The sequence below is a fragment of the Eleutherodactylus coqui genome, chromosome 3 (genome assembly GCF_035609145.1).
Source record: "Eleutherodactylus coqui strain aEleCoq1 chromosome 3, aEleCoq1.hap1, whole genome shotgun sequence".
Classification (NCBI taxonomy): domain Eukaryota; kingdom Metazoa; phylum Chordata; class Amphibia; order Anura; family Eleutherodactylidae; genus Eleutherodactylus; species Eleutherodactylus coqui.
In genome coordinates, this window is record NC_089839.1 from 300,316,375 (window position 1) to 300,334,194 (window position 17,820).

The window sequence follows — 17,820 nt, forward strand, 5'->3', positions numbered from 1 at the left end:
CTCCAGGTGCCTGATAAGGCCTTGGACGACTGAGTAATTTATAGGCCCCTCTGTGCCATTTTAGTAATTTATAGGCCCTGCAGTGCTGCTTTAGTAATCTACAGGCCTTGCTGTCCCCTTAAGTAATTTTTTATGCCTCACTGTGCACCCTTAGTCATTTATAGGCCCCATTCTGAACCCTTATTAATTTTGAGGCACAGCTGTGCCTCTCTAGTAATTTATAGACCATGTTATACCCTTTAGTAATTTCAAGGTTCCACTGGGTCCCTTAGCAATTTAGAGGTCTTGCTGTGCCTCCCCTTGTCATGTTCTGCACGCCTTAGTAATTGACAGGCTCCAGTGTGCCCTCTTTGTAATTTATAGGCTCTGTTCAGCCCACTTAATAATTTATAGGTCCCATTCTATACCTTTAGTAATTTAAAACCCCACACTGCCCCCTTCGTAATTTATAGGCTGCACTGTGCCTCTCAGAAATTGATAGACCCTGCTATGCCCCTTAGTAATTTATAGGCCCTATTCTACCCCCTTAGTAATTTAGAAGCCCCATTTTGACCCCTTAGTCACTTATAGACTCCACTGTGCCCCATTAGTAATGCATAGGCTCGACTCTGCCCCCTTAGTAATTTATAGGTGCTGTTGTGCCCCTTATAAATGACTAAGAAGCCAATTCAGGGCCTATAAATTACTATGCCCCATTCTGAGCCCTTAGTAATCTATAGGACTTGAATTGGCTTCTTAGTAATTTATAGGCCCCATTCTGGCTGCATAGTCATTTATGCCCCCCACTGTGCCTCATTAGTAATGTATAGGCTCCACTATTCTGCCTTAGTAATTTATAGGCTCCACTGTGCCCCATCCTTAATTTATAGCTGCCGCTGTGCTCCTTAGTAATCTATAGCCCCTGTATTGGCTTCTTAGTAATTTATAGGCCCCATTCTGAACCCTTAGTAATTTATAAACCTCTTAGTAATTTATAGGCCCTGTTATATCCCTAATATGGCTGATTATTCTGTTACTTATTTGCATAGCTTGCCCATAATAGCATGGACTATAAGACTATCCACATGGTGCTTTCTCATGTGCTGCTGTCCACAAGTTGAAATATTATTCTCCCAGACTAATATTGATGGCCTCTCACCCAGCCAACCAGAACCCTACTGTGCACTGATGAGGGGCAAGAACTCTGAACCAGCTGTGTGTATATGGGTGTTCTCTGGTTTGGCTTAAAAATGTAGTCACGTTGCAAAGTCAGATATGAAATAGGTGATGCTAGAGGCTATTGCTTTGCCTTGGCGCATTAAAAAAACCCAGCTGCATGCCCTATTTTGGTCCATATTACAGACCGAGGGTAAAAACACACGGCCTTATGCACAACTATGCTCGCCGCTCTGGAGCGCAGTTGCGCATGAACCATTTTTTTTTCTTGGACTATTCAGACTTCATGCTAGAGTGCGCGAGTTTGTAAAAAGCAGCAGGAAGATAGGTCCTGCCCGATCTTTCCCACAAATAGTATTAACTACATGCGGGAAAGATACCGTCCTATCTTTTCTCTCCTGAACTATTAACGGGCAAGAATACCGCGATTGAAAACTATTGAAATCAATGATTTAGTTTCATCCTGTTATCCGGCTGTGATTATAATGGCCACATAACTGGACGAAATCACGCCCTTGTGAAGAATCCCTGAAACGGCTCATTGAAGTCAATAGGATTGTGTAAATGTAATGTGAATACAATAAAATCAGGGGGAACTGGTTGCGTTTTTTTTTTTTTTGTGTACGTAAATACGCACGCAAAAAAAAAGGAGGCAACCAGGTCCGGATATACAGAAAATATGCATAACTTCAATCCTTGAATACACTGCATATTCATGGACCGAAACTAAATATGCCCGTGTCAACGAGCCATTAAAGTAATGCAAGAAGCGCAAACAAATACATCTGAGGTCGCCACATCACGTTAATTACTTTCTGCAGTCATACATATACATCAGTACATATACATGTACATTTACAGTACATATACATCGATTTTGTTGCCCGTGTGAAATCAACCTGAAAACAAGAACCCCCCTCAAAAAATGGCACAACTGTGTTTTTTTTTAATTATTTTACTCCAATTTTTCAAAAGTTTTTCAGTGTAGTGGCCCAGCACATGCTTTCCTGGCCCCCTCCATAATGTCATACATGTCATGTCTTATGTTGATGCTCTGTGCAAAACTGTCTTGTCATTCTGTTATGTGTATTGCACAGCTGCAGCGCATGATGGGTTAATGTCTGCAAAGTATGAGCTCACTGTCTGTAAATGTAACAATTCTGTCCTGTCACGTGAAATGAGGGAAGGTATAAATGGGAGTGCATGAGAGCGGGAAGAGGTCCATGTCTTCTGGGTTCCTGTCAAAGAGTTCCAGCTACCTGGGGGCACCTTCAGCCCTTATGTAACGAAGAATGGAAGAGGAAGAGAGAATTCCCGCACACCACCAGAAATGCTGTTAGAGCAGTGAGCTCCATCCAAGAGAGAGAGAGAGCATGAGTTAAGCGTGCATGTTCTTGTGGCAAAGCCTAGTGCAGAGGTACTCTTATCTGATCAATTCACACCCCCGCGTCATACAGTCTGGGATCACGAGGCAGAGGTACTTCAAACTCATTGTTCACACTCAAGCATCCAAAAGTCGGAGCCCTGCTGAGTGGAGGTACGCATCTTTATTTAATCACACACGGGCGGCCTGAAGTCTGGGTCTGCCGTGTGGAGGTACTTTGCCTCATCTCATTACTGCACTTTCTAAACTTGTCATTTGTGCCTTGTACTGCTGAAGTTTCAAAGAAAAGTTATTCCAGGCCCTGACCTTTCCCGGGGATGTGAGGTACTATACAACTGTTTGTGGCTCATTTATTTCCCCGCCGATGTTAATGCGGGGGGAACCGGAATGGTGGCGTCACACGTGACAATCACAACCCCTGTTCCCCAGTTTATTGGGCGTCCTCATGTCGGGGATGTTCGGAAGAGGCCCAGCCCTGCCCTGGCCTTAGCTACGTGCGTCCCTCTAGGAGGGAGCCTGGTAAGTGCCGCCGTGACAAGCCAGCATCTTGCCCTCCCAGCTCCTCAGCGTATGCCATGTGTCCGGGGTCACCCTACGGGAAAATTAAATACTATTAGAAAATACAACTTGTCCTGCCAAAAACATGTCCTCAGACAGCTGCACTGACAAAAAATAAAAATTTATGATTTTTTTGAAAGTGGGGAAGGGGAAACCAAAAGGGAAAAACAAAAAAATGACTCAAGGGATTAATCCACAGGTGTTATATGTATGCCATTGGAAATTGTCCATTGACGTCCATCATCCCATTATAATGATGCCGTGCTGTACGGCAGGCGTAGAGCACTTCATGCAGTTCTCTGTAGGCCTTGTAGGGTCTACTGATTATTTAGTTCATAAGGTCCAGTGTTGTACTACAGACGCGCCTCAGCTTACGGATCCCGTGCTACAATGTTGCATCAGCGAGATATTATGAGTCTAAGGTCATTACCAGCACACAAATGGTCTCTTATAATGGAAAATTCAGTAATGGCGGGGTCCTGGCCGGCAGAGAGGACGCAGTCTTTTAAATGCAGACAGTTCAATAACAATGCATTGGTAACTACATTATGTGGCTATTGGATTATAGGAACAAATAGACTATGAGATTATGGTTTAATGGTCAAATCGATTATTTTCTTCTCTTCGGAGGGATTTCATTTGGTTTTCTTCTGTTCAGGGTTGGAATTCTTTCAGGAATGCAATAACATCTATGAATGACTTGTAGTAGAACTTCGGCTGTGAGGAATCTCTTGCAATGTTGTCATGAGTCTACCCTCATGACATTGACAATATTACTCTCAGCTCACTGGGTTGTTTAGAATCTCAATGTCAAATACCCTATATGGGTACAGGGGATTTGAGGATATGGCAACCTTGTCTATTAACCAGATTGGAGATTGGTTACAAAGAGCCTCTCTCGCTTTGGAGGACCTGGAACATGGTGCGGGCAACCCATTGATTTCAATTCTAATTGTGTAATGCTACATTTCTCCTGCGGAGGTGCTGCAGGGAGAGTGAACATTTGCTACCATGTTCTGCTCAGATTGCAGCTGATCATGAATCAAGGGACCCTACCATCCTGAGCTGGCATCATTACCTGGGAAACCTGGGCAGGTGCCGTGGGCCATTGAGCCTGGGGAAGGCCAACTCAGGGATGGGAGCGATTTAGTCCTTGTTCTTTGAATATAAGCATCTTAAAAACGTGAACACAACTGACTATGGCTATGGCACTGTAAGAAGTAGAGCGTTTTCTGCTCCTCTGTCTGATGCCTTCTGTCACACAGGGGGCACATTGTTCTGCATGATCCGGGGCTAGAGGAAGACAAAAGAGAGAATGATGGACACTAAAGGGGCTCACTAAATGACTAAGGGGGCTCACTGTGACTCTATCGCCCAAGGGTCCACATAAACCTGGAGCCGGCCCTGTTTCCAACAGATGGTACAAAGCAGAGAAACTCTTTCAAATCTACATATAATGGGGCTTATTTACGTAAACTGGCGTTTCCAATAATGGTCTAAGCAAAGCGTTCCCCTGGCTAAGAATGGTAAATGTATCAAGAGGCGCAAGGCTCTTAATTAATTTGCCTCATCTGAGATGAAAACCTACAGCAGGTACAAGCTGAAATAGGTTCTTGTTTTAGTCTGGCGTAGTTTATAGTATATTTGATGGGCCGCGTACAGCGAAGTCTCCTAAAGTCGTATTCCACCCAGTTTGTGAAAAAGGAGGTGGGGCTCGACACAAATGTAGCAAAATTGCAACTTTTGAATGTCAGATTTCAAAGGCATAATAATCGTGTTTTATTTGAAAAGATCTCAATGGAAGGGGTGATAAATGTCCCTCGTTCCCCCAAACCACAAGAAGGCGGCTAGGAGGAGTTCAAATGCTACAGAGGTCAAACATTTACCCTGTTGCTTCATTCAAAGTCTAGTTAGTTGAGTAGTTGGACCCAGAGGCGTAACTTGAAGCTCCTGGGCCCCAATGCAAAAGGCCCCCTGTAACAGGGCCCCCAACTATAATGCTTTATTCATAGTACTGGGCTCCCTATATGGAGAATAGAGGCCTTATGGGCCCCCTAAGGCTCCTGGGCCCGGGTGCAACCGCATCCCCTGCATCCCCTATAGTTACGCCAGTGGTTGGACCCCATCAACAAGGCCGACTCCAGGTTTACATGGGTCCTTGGGCAACAGAGTCACAATGTGCCCCCTTAGTAATTTATAGGCCCCGCTGTGCCCCAAGTATTTTATAGGCTCTGCTTTGGGTCCTGAGTCATTTATAAGCCCTGCTATGACCCCTGAGTAATTAATAAGGCCCTATTATGCCCCCCGGGTCATTTATTTTTAGTGTGTTGCGCAATTAACATCCTCTACTGTAACCCCTGAGTCACGTATAGACCCTAATGTGTCCCCATGAGTCATTGATAAAGCCTCACTGTGCCCCATAGGTAATAAATAAGACCCCACTTTACCACCTGAGTTACTTATAAACCCAAGTCCCTATAGTAATTAATGAGTCCTCACTGCCTCCCTCTGAGTCACTTACAGGCCCCTCTGTGCCCCTTGAGTAATTAATAAGCCCCTTTAAAAAAGCAGCTACAACTGATTTCAAGGAACGAGGACCAGATTGGTCTCACCTCTGAGTGGGTGCTGAAAATAAGGAGGAACTGAGACAGAAAGTCTATAAGCTATTTGCTGAAATCATCTATCTGAATGAATACATTGGAATCCAATGCTGCAGATGGTCGCCATTTTTGGACGCAGCTACAATAGCTGCATATATACAGTCATGTGAATAAAGCCTAATACTGTGGAAATCCAGAAAACATGTCCTGTTGGGGTGCCCTGAGCCCTGGAGTAGGGAAACACTGGTCTAATCACATAATATAAACTGCTGATTTATTTCTACTCGGCGACGATTCCGCACGCTGTCACCTTCCTGTCACTTTTGGACCCGTTCTACGAAATGAAGATGTAATTTGGACAAAAATTAAACTAATCAAAACAGATCTAAAAAGTCACATTTTTCTGTCTGCCAACCTCTGCTAATAACGCCGGGCACATTCTCAAAAATCAATATTGTGGTCTGGAACTTGTATTTTCAGCGAGCAATATGCTTGTTAATATGGGAGAAATAATGAACAGCCTCCTGATTGCCAGAACTTTCGCTGACGATCTGACAAACTGTCTGCAGCGAGGAATTTTCTTGTACTTAGAGTTCAGAAAGTTCATGTAGAAATACAGAGATGTAGCCTGAAGGCTCCCAGGTACCATGTGCCGTTTACACTGAATGGCTTCTTTATTAGAGACCCATATAGCAGCACATTGGACCTCCCGTTTTAACAGGGGACCCAGGAGAAGGCTGGGAAATCTTCCAACCCACCAGGAAGGGTTGAGATGGAGGTGTCAGTTGTGGCACTACCGGTGGAAGTAAGGTTTGCTCAGTTTGGACTAGCACTATCCTTGGGGTCATGGTAGCCTTATCAGCTTATTGGGGCAGCAGGGTGAGGAAGGCCTTGTAGTTGGGTTCAAGCCATTCCAAACTGGGCTTCAGGTGATGCTGACTCTCTTTAAAATATAATTGTGACATGGTAAGGGCTCATGCCCACGACTATGTTTTCACCACGTATCACGCGTGTTCAACTCATGTGTGATACACGGTCAATGGAGTCGATGAAGGTCAATGGACGTTCATTGATCCAAGCATACTGGCGTGTAGACACTGTGTGTGGATACACAAGACAAATATATTGCAGTGTTTACACACAGCGTGAGCCCTATACACTTGTAAGGGCTGCGTTTGATACGTTGTCAGTACGCAATACATTGCATATGGGCAGCATTTCCATACACATACCCACTCTAAACAGAGCGGGATATTTAGAAAGAAAGAAAAATAATCACACTGTGCATATCCTTGTGTGTGTCATGTGAGGGCTTTCAGAGTGCCATATGCGGACTCTACCAGCTCCCTGCTTGAAGACCGTATAGCTGCTGAATGTGTAAAATAAGGGGGGGCCCTCAGAGTTACATGCATGCAGCCGTGGACATGAGCTCTAACTCGTGAGCTCCGAAAGTACTCAACTAAGACTCGTGAGCTCCTAGGGTACTCAACTAAGACTCGTGAGCTCCTAAGGTAGTCAACTAAGACTCGTGAGCTCCTAGGGTACTCAACTAAGACTCGTGAGCTCCTAGGGTACTCAACTAAGACTCATGAGCTTCTAGGGTACTCAACTAAGACTCGTGAGCTCCTAAGGTAGTCAACTAAGACTCGTGAGCTCCTAGGGTACTCAACTAAGACTCATGAGCTTCTAGGGTACTCAACTAAGACTCGTGAGCTCCTAAGGTAGTCAACTAAGACTCGTGAGCTCCTAGGGTACTCAACTAAGACTCGTGAGCTTCTAGGGTACTCAACTAAGACTCTTTGTCCAGGCAAGAGGTTTATTAACAACTTGCAACAACAAGCTGGTTCGGTTGCAACAGAAGTGCTGCAGGACAATGCTGTTAGTTGAATAATCTCAGCAAAGCCCCACCATAATTGTCTATAATTGTCTTAAATGTCATGTCCCCACTGTGTGACCTGTGCAAATTGTCTTGTCACTAGTTATGTGCATTGCACAGCTGAAGCATGTGAGAGGTTAATATCTGTGAATGTCTGGGTTATGTCTGGAAAAGTAACAATTTGTGAGGTCATGTGGGTATACTTGATATATATGTGGGTGCAAGGTGAAAAGGTGTGGTGATTGTTGTTCAGAGTTCTCCTGAGATCCTGAGAAGGGGCGTACGAGAAGGAGTGAGTGCTGGTCGCATTGGAGTACCTTCAACCCTCATGTGGTGAAGAATGGATGAGAAAGAGAGGAAGTCTATTCCCAGGACCCCTACCCTAGGGGTGCCTTCACACTTGTCATCGTGATATTGCTGCATTTTTTTAATACGAATGTCAATAGGACTTTCTAATGTTAAAAATGCATCACACAAAAATCGGAAGTTTGTGTTTTGCGCTTTTTGTGCGATATGTTTTTAACGTTAGAAAGTCCCATTGACATTCGTGTTAACAAAATGCAGCAGTCGCAAGTGTGAAGGTACCCTTAGAGAGAAAGAGTGAGTAAGAAGAAGAGAAAGGAATTCGCCGTGCAGTGTCCAGAAGCCTTCAGAAAGTGAGTGCCAGTGGAGTGTTCTTGTCCTCCTCCGGAGTGTGTCCAGGAGAGGAATCATACAGATAGCTCGACTGTAGCCCTGGTGTCATCCTGTGTCCCGGAGTGTGTGTGTCCAGGAGCGGAGTCATACAGATAACTCAACTGTAGCCCCGGTGTCATCATGTGTCCCGGAGTGTGTGTGTCCAGGAACGGAGTCATACAGATAACTAGACTGTAGGCTCGGTGTCATCCTGTGCACCGGAGTGTGTGTGTCCACAAGTGGAGTCATACATATAACTAAGGCTGTAGGCCCGGTGTCATCCTGTGTCCCGGAGTGTGCGTGTCCAAGAGCGCAGTCATACAGATAACTGAGACTGTAGGCCTGGTGTCATCCTGTGTCCTGGAGTGTGTGTCCAGGAGCGCAGTCATACAGATAACTAGGACTGTAGGTCCAGTGTCATCCTGTGTCCCGGAGTGTGTGTGGCCAGGAGTGGAGTCATACAGATAACCTAGACAGTAGGCCCGGTGTCATCCTGTGTCCCGGAGTGTTTGTGGCCAGGAGTGGAGTCATACAGATAACCTAGACAGTAGGCCCGGTGTCATCCTGTGTTTCCTCCCTGACCTCCTTCATTTGTTTTCCTGGACTGGTGTATGAAATTACCCACAGAGTGTTATCAAGTTAACTGTGTGTGACCTCCCATATTTTCCTGTCGGATATCCCATGGAGCAAGGAACGGTGGTGTCACCTGTGACAGAATTCTTCAAGTCCACTACACCATTTATTTAGGTAACCGCCTCCTGGAGGGCCCTGTCAGGGCTGTGACCAAGGATGGCATGCGTCTCTCAGGGGAGGAGTTGGTAGTGCCACCGTGACAATCGTAGACATCTACCCCACCATCTCCTCAGTGGTGCGCCATGTGCCTCAATAGCTTGCCACCTTGGCTTTCTGGAGGACTTTATTGCTCGCTTGCCTCTGCGGTTCTTTCTTTCTGCTCTAAGCTCTTCAATCTGCAACTGTCAGTCACACCCAGATACGGTAAGCATGGAGATGCATGTCAGACTATTCTTCTCTGAATTCCTCCTCTCTGCTCTTAAAGAAACACAACATACAGTAAATGTAAAAAATGAGCATCACATAAATAACAGCAAAAAATAGTTCCCCTCTTATACTTTGGCTCCAGAACTGCAGCAATTCATTGTGGTATAGATTCCAATAGGTGATGAAGGAATATCGGCCCCTGCGGACAGGAAGCTTCTTGTAGTTGCTGCAAATTATATGGCGGTGCTAACATGTCCTGACCAGCTGACAGGAAGGGGTCAGCGATTCATGCTGCTTGTGCCAAATTCTGACCTCCCATCAGCATGGTGCAACAGAAATCTGGATCCATCTGACCAGGAGATGATTTAAGCTGCTCAGTGATACATTTTTTATGCTCTTTTTTCCACTGGAGTCTCCCCTCTGTGTTTCTCGTACACACAATATTGCTAGAACTGGTCATCTGCTATTATCTGGGCTACTTAAGGTTGCAACCTTTGTCACAAAGAAATATCGGCCAAGGTAAAAAAAAGGGTGTGTGGTTAGGGGTGATGATTATCATGATGTGTTTTTTTTTACCTCTCTTATTTTAGTGTCAACAACTAGTAATTGCGCCCCCTTAGTGTCCCCAATACTAACAGCACCCTCGGAAGTGGCCATAGTACTAACATCACCCCCAAGAGTAATGACCCCAATAGTAATAATGTCCCCAACAGTGGCCTCAATATCTATAGTATCCACAGTAGTGGCCCCCAAAATAATAATGCCTTCCGTAATGGCCCCAGTAGTAAAGGTGCCCCCAATCGTGACCTCACTAATCATAGTGCCCCCAGTAGCAGCTCCAAAAGTAATAATGCCCCCAGTAACAGCCCCAATGGTAATAGTGCCCTCAATTGTGGCTTCAATAGCAATAGTGCCCCCAGTAATGGCCCCAAAAGTAATAATGCCCCCGTGATGATTTCCGTATGTAATAGGACCCTTACCTCCCGCAGATAATGACCCGCAGTAACAAGGCAGTATGAGCTTGTTGTTGTTTTCTTCTCTGTAACTGTTTGCATTGTTTGCTCTCTGACTACTTAGTAGACTAAACGTTGCTACTTTGTTGTTCCTGGCAACCCGGCTTCCACCTACACACCGATCAAGCTGGATATAATGTAAGTGGTGAGAATCAACTGCCGTGTAGTAAGACGAAGGAGATAGAATATAATACTTACTAGCTTAAAGAAGAAGTAGCGCTGCTTCTTCTCTGATTGTATACTTCTAATCCAAGTTTTTGGAAGATTATGAGGATGACCTCTTACCTGAATGGCCACTTAAGGATGGTTTTGTATAGCAGTAGGCACAAGGACATAAAACAATTCATTGAGCTTGTGCCTCTTAATGCATCTGTCACTCATAGCCGGGCACAGACTTATTTAAACTAGTGTGTGAAATGCTGGTTTAAGTAAATCTCCTATCTATCTATCTATCTATCTATCTATCTATCTATCTATCTATCTATCTCATATCTATCCATCCATCTCATATCTATCTATCTATCTATCTATCTATCTATCTATCTATCTCATATCTATCTATCTATCTATCTCACTCATATCTATCTATCTATCTATCTCATATCTATCTATCTGTCTATCTCATATCTATCTATCTATCTATCTATCTATCTATCTATCTATCTCATATCTATCCATCCATCTCATATCTATCTATCTCATATCTATCTATCTATCTATCTATCTATCTATCTATTTATCTATCTATCTCATATCTATCTATCTCATATCTATCTATCTATCTATCTATCTATCTATCTATCTATCTCATATCTATCCATCCATCTCATATCTATCTATCTATCTATCTATCTATCTATCTATCTATCTATCTATCTATCTATCTATCTATCTATCTATTTATCTATCTATTTCATATCTATCTATCTTCTATCATCTATCTATCTATCTATCTATCTATCTATCTATCTATCTATCTATCTATCTATCCATCTATCTATCTATCTATCTATCCATCTATCTATCTATCTATCTCATATCTATCCACCCATCTCATATCTATCTATCTATCTATCTATCTATCTATCTATCTATCTATCTATCTATCTATCTATCTCATATCTATCTATCTGTCTATCTCATATCTATCTATCTCATATCTATCCATCCATCTCATATCTATCTATCTATCTATCTATCTATCTCATATCTATCTATCTATTTATCTATCTATTTCATATCTATCTATCTTCTATCATCTATCTATCTATCTATCTATCCAATCTATCTATCTATCTATCCATCTATCTATCTTCTATCATCTATCTATCAATCATCTATCTATCTATCTATCTATCTATCTCATATCTATCTATTTCATATCTATCTCTGTATCTATCTCATATCTATCTATCTATCTATCTTCTATCTATCTATTTCATATCTATCTCTCTATCTCTCTATCTCTCTATCTATCTATCTATCTATCTCCTATCTATCTCCTATCTATCTATCTATCTATCTCCTATCTATCTATCTATCTATCTATCTATCTATCTATCTATCTATCTATCTATCTATCTGTCTATCTCATATCTATCTATCTATCTATCTCATATTTATCTATCTCATATCTATCCATCCATCACATATCTATCTATCCATCTCATATCCATCTGTTATCTATCTATCTATCTATCTATCTATCTATCTATCTATCTATCTATCTATCTATCTATCTATCTATCTATCTATCTTATACCTAATTATCTAATATCTCATATATATCTCATATGTATCAATCTCATATATAGATATATATATATATAGATATATATATATATATATATATATATATATATATATATATATTATCTCTCTTTCTCATACCTAACCATCTGTCCATATATATCTATCTGTCTCATATCTATCTATCTCTCCTTCTCCTGTCCATCTCATATCTATCTATCTATCTATCTATCTATCTATCTATCTATCTATCTATCTATCTATCTATCTCATATCTATCTATCTCATATCTATCTATCTATCTTCAGTTTGTTAGGCCTTGAGCACATGGGTTTTCATCTTATTTCATCCTGTCTGGTGATTTGATTTAATTCAAGGCTCCCGGAGAACAGAGATTTGTGTATAAAATCAGAGTTTATTACCTATAATTGTCTCTCTAGTGGACGGACGCTGATACCTCCCTATGTATTTTGGCATTATAGCTTTGTGGGAAAGAACTATATGCTTTAGGGTCACTCACACAAGCACATTTTTGCTGTGTATAACGGCGGCCTCAAATGGACGTATTTGTGCTGCGCATTACACGTGCAGAATTAGCATGCGCAATCTGCAGAGAATAGAACCCATTGCTGTCCATGTACTTTTTCGTATTAACAATTTTTGAAATCCCCATAGAAGTCTATGGCCAAATCAGGTCCGGGTTGAGCCTTAACGGGCACCAGAGTATTCTTTGGAAACAAGCAGAAAAATTATCAGCAGCTGTTCCCTGACATTTGCCTGACTATGGCCTGCTCACATCACAGTTTGGTTCTAATCTAGAACTGGACTAGGCTCTCCATCTATATGCCAAACCACACAATAGGACTCTATTCACTTCACCTAGGTCAAAAAAGAGTCCTATCTTTCAGGTCAATATATGTCAATATATCTTTTTTTTCTTACTTATCTTGCCGTTTAATAGAGGTAAGGGGGTTAGCATGGCAGTCTATGTGTGACATAGGCCACTGTATGCCCATTTAGTTGCATACATCAGAGCCTCCCATGGGAAGTACATTTTGGGAAATACTTCAATCATACATGTCTGTCCCTTAGGCCAAATGTTGGCATCCCAGTCCACGCTCCAGCCTAGGTGTTGGTTTCCAGTTTGGACCTTTACCTCATGGCAGACCCAGGTATGTGCACCCTTAATAAAAGTAGCTGCAAAAAGTGCTAAAAAAAGACAGTTTCATGAAGTCCTATCAGATTCAGCATTTTGAGTATCCTACTCTACGGACACACAGCCAACCTGTATTTCCCGGTTTGGGAAAGCTCAAGTGATTTTATCTCCCTCTCTCTCTATTTCTCTCTCTTCCTATTGGCTCCTATGTAATGTTTGAGCGCAGTGGTTAAAAAGACAAGGGGTGGAGGTGCAGAGGAATGGCGCTGAACAACGGATTAAAAAGCAAAAAGTTGACCTTATTTACACAGAGATACAAAATCTTGGACGTTACACGAGCAATAACTCTTGGCACTTTCACAGTACAGACAATACATCTGAGGGTTTCACATAAGCACGGCTTCTTAATTGCAATGTATACAACAGAACTTATCTATAGTCCTTAGATGGCTGAATACCATGTCAGCACCTTCTCATAATGTCTCTTCCAGCATACTGTGGAGGAGGAGGAGGATGTTCTTCCCAACCCACGGTCAGTTCAGAATTTAAACCCTGAGAACGTGATTTGCCACTCGACTCAATAGAGTATAGTCTCAGGGATTTTCTGCAGCTTCCTTTAACCTCTTTCCCTGGCAGATTTTGCCTTGCTTAATGGTCAACATGTTCTCTGAATGGGAAGAAAGCCGCTACCAGGCACTTCTGACAGTGGCTTATCTCCCAAATCCTTGTTTGCCCCAATATCAGCCATTGGGTGAGACTTGAGAGGCTTCCATACACATTAACGTATTTAAGTAAGGCATGTATACTTGTCTATAAGGCTTAAGAAAGGGGTCCTGAGCAACCCGAAACGCGTTTCCTGCTGGGATGTTTATTTGATACTTGATAGCATCATTAATTAAAGACTTGGATGAAGAATTTTTCCTCACCCCTTTCCTAACTTGTGTCTGGCTCACCTGGATTTGGGCGGGGAGTTGGATGTTATTCAAACTCCCCCAGTGAAATAAGTCATTATAATCTTCCTCTTCTATATAAGTAGCGCAAGGATTTCTATTGGAGGTTCGCTGTAGTGACCATTGTACCACTGTCTAATGTGTATGACCAACCTAACAGGTTTCAATCAACTAATATCAGATTTCAACTAAATAATTAGTACACCCTGAGCTCCTCCCTCCACCGTGACCTTGTTCCATCTGACCTCCATTCTAGCATGTGATGGACTTAAGTCAGTTCGAAGACTCTTATCAAAGATAAAACAGAGAGGATAAGGGTCCAAATCCAGTATTCTCAATGTTAAAATCTCCTTTACAAGGGTCTTTTTTATGGGCTAAATTCTCAGCCTGATGTATCAAATGCCAATCAATAAGCATGTTGATCGGCACTCAATTACTTTTAATTTACAATGGCTGGGAATCATTTAATGGGGATGAATGATTGTAACTATGACAGTTTGTCCCGGTAGGCTGGCAATCCATCTCCTCTGCGTTCATGGGAAGATGTACAGATGATTAGTGAACACTTTTATGATTACTGAAAATTAATGATCATTCATACGATTGTTGTCCCTTTTTACACATTCTGACGAACATTCCTGCCTGATAAATGGGCTTTGTAAAAGGGCCTTTAAGGGCTCTTTCACACAAGCGTATATCGGCTGCCGTTTTCACAGCCAGCCAATATTTGCTACGATCTGATGCATTGGATTCTAATGCATCAGATCCCATGGCCGTATTCCCGTGGTGTAAAAACGCCCAGCCAGCCAATATAGTGACGAGCGCTTTCATGGCAGGCCAAAAAGATAGTCCTGGAAGTATCTTTTTGGCCGGAATATGTTGGCCGCTGCATAGGCTCCTATGGGAGCCAATGACAGAGGCTGGAGAAGGGAGGTGGGAGAGAGTTTAGCAGTGTGACTGCTTAACTCCCCCCACTCTTTCCTCCTCCTTTCTCCTCCCCTCTGGCTGTTTGCAATGGGTGGGGGTGGGTGGAGCTAAGCTCAGCCCTTCCCATTGCTGGCTGTGGACAAGAGGTGGGGAGGGGGCATGTGCTTAGCTCTGCCCTCATCCCGCCCACTCCTATTGCAAACAGCCGGAGGGAAGGAAAGAGGAGGTGAGCCGGCGAGGGGGAGGTAAGGTTAGGCAATGGCATTGTGTCCTCGGCACAAGTGCCCTTACCATCTGAATGGGTGCACAAACATTAATTTTGTGCACCCGTTCATGCGTTTTTACGGCGCTGGCATGCACACGTAAAAACGCCTACGGCCGTGTGAAAGAGGCCTATGCTTGAGGAAAATAACATATAGTTGAGAATAGATAATAGAAACAGCTTAGCTCCTCCTACCCCTCCCTAGACAATGGCTATTGTAGATTTACAGAGCATGCTCACAGCAATCTCTCATAGAAGTCAGTAGATTTCTTTACTTAGTTTTGTCCAAACGTCGCTGCCCTGTAAAACTTAATAAGAAAAATCTACAAATTGAATAATAGAAAAATTAGGAAAAAATATAACATCATAACATAGATTTTTAATTAGCGAAAATAAGATTATACATTTTCTATTAATTAAAATAATTCGATATATGATCTTACAGAGCTAGTTGCTGACTTAATTGATCGTTAGGCAAAAATACTCAAATGCCGGGCTAAGTTGTCTTCACCAATTTCCAATTATACATAACTTTTAGTTTAAATATTTATCTGGAGAGTTAAAAAAAAAAGATGGACTTAAGGGGAATACGCGGCATGTCTAATTGGTCATGGTCAGGATATTCGGAAATTAAATGTTTTCTTTAAACGAGCCCAGGGAATTTGTTAAATAAGGTCATTTTATCCCCAGTGAATCTCTGCCGAGACTGGAGCTAATACCAGAGTTTGTACCAAAGAGTGAACAAAGTTATCATAGCAAAAATAATTTGCAAAATGAATTATTTATTAGATTATGTGTCTCATTTTTTGATTAATATTCCAAGTAATGTGTTTGTGATGTGAAGTTTCATATTGAGAATTTAATGTTTTCTGTTTCCGTTTTTTTTTTGTCATTTTTTTTCTTCTCGCGAATTTATTTTTTTAATCCATTTTTTCCTTGAGAATGGAAAATTTTGGAAAATGTGAATTTTAGTAGAATTCAAAATAAAGCAATAAAAATAGTCAAAATAGTACTGTAGCATGCAAGTAAATATGTTTTCCGAGTCTCTCTGTATTCCACTTTGCTAAGTTTCGAGTTCTGGAGAGCTAGACATATTAAAATATTAATTTTCCGGTTTACTGAAATGATTTCAGAGTCAACTGCCATTTAAATTCTGAATGTAAGTATGAAAAAGGAGGATATGGCTTGTACTAATCTTCTTCAGTGTTTTTTAATCCATTTATTTGAATTCTTCTAATTTATTTTACGTACTCAGTGGTCATGAATCAGTTATGCAGAGTGCCTGCTAGGAATATATACATGCTGGAAATTGCAATTTTTTTTTATTTTATTTACTTTACTTTTTTGGAGATATGCTCAGAATCACAATATTCTGTTGGAACGACAGTTTTCAAGGACCATAAAAATAATCAAATGGTTTGAAAATGGTTTGAACATTTTTTACATGATAGAATACTATATCTGAAATTAATAGACATTTTTTAAAGGAACACTTAGCAGAACATAACAAAATATCATTTTAAATAATCCTTTTTTTTGCATCCGGGAAGGGGGGTCAGCCATTTCTTCTTCCTATGTCCTGACTGCAACAGGATCCCTCCACTATCACACTCCTTGTAATTGAAGACCAAACATATTAAGCCACACCTCTCGACTAAGCCCACCCCTGAGTAGTTGGCAAACCAAACATAAAAGGAGGAAATTAATAATTGCACTCTAATGAAAATCACGCAGACTAACAAACGCTATGGGAACATGTATTTAAAGGGGTTGTCCCGCGCCGAAACGGTTTTTTTTTTTTTTTTTAATCCCCCGCCCCACCCCCCCCCCGTTCGGCGTGAGACAACCCCGATGCAGGAGTTAAAAAAACAAACCGCTCAGCGCTTACCTGAATCCCGGCGGTCCGGCGTCTTCATACTTACCTGCTGAAGATGGCCGCCGGGGTCTGCTCCCTCCGTGGACCGCAGCTCTTCTGTGCGGTCCATTGCCGATTCCAGCCTCCTGATTGGCTGGAATCGGCACGTGACGGGGCGGAGCTACACGGAGCCGGCATTCTGCACGAGCGGCTCCATTGAAGAGAGCAGAAGACCCGGACTGCGCAAGCACGGCTAATTTGGCCATCGGAGGGCGAAAATTAGTCGGCTCCATGGGAACGAGGACGCTAGCAACGGAGCAGGTAAGTAAAAAACTTTTTATAACTTCTGTATGGCTCATAATTAATGCACAATGTACATTACAAAGTGCATTAATATGGCCATACAGAAGTGTATAGACCCACTTGCTGCCGCGGGACAACCCCTTTAATGATTAGTCTTATTATTTACTTCTAAGTTTAGGGTCCCTTTGAATCTATTAAAATTATTTTTACATGAATTTACATTTCCTTAATAGAGATGAGCGAGTATACTCGCTAAGGCACATTACTCGAGTGAGTAGTGCCTTAGCCGAGGATCTCCCCGCTCGTCTCTAAAGATTCGGGGGCCGGCGGGGGGCGGGGGAGAGCGGGGAGGAACGGA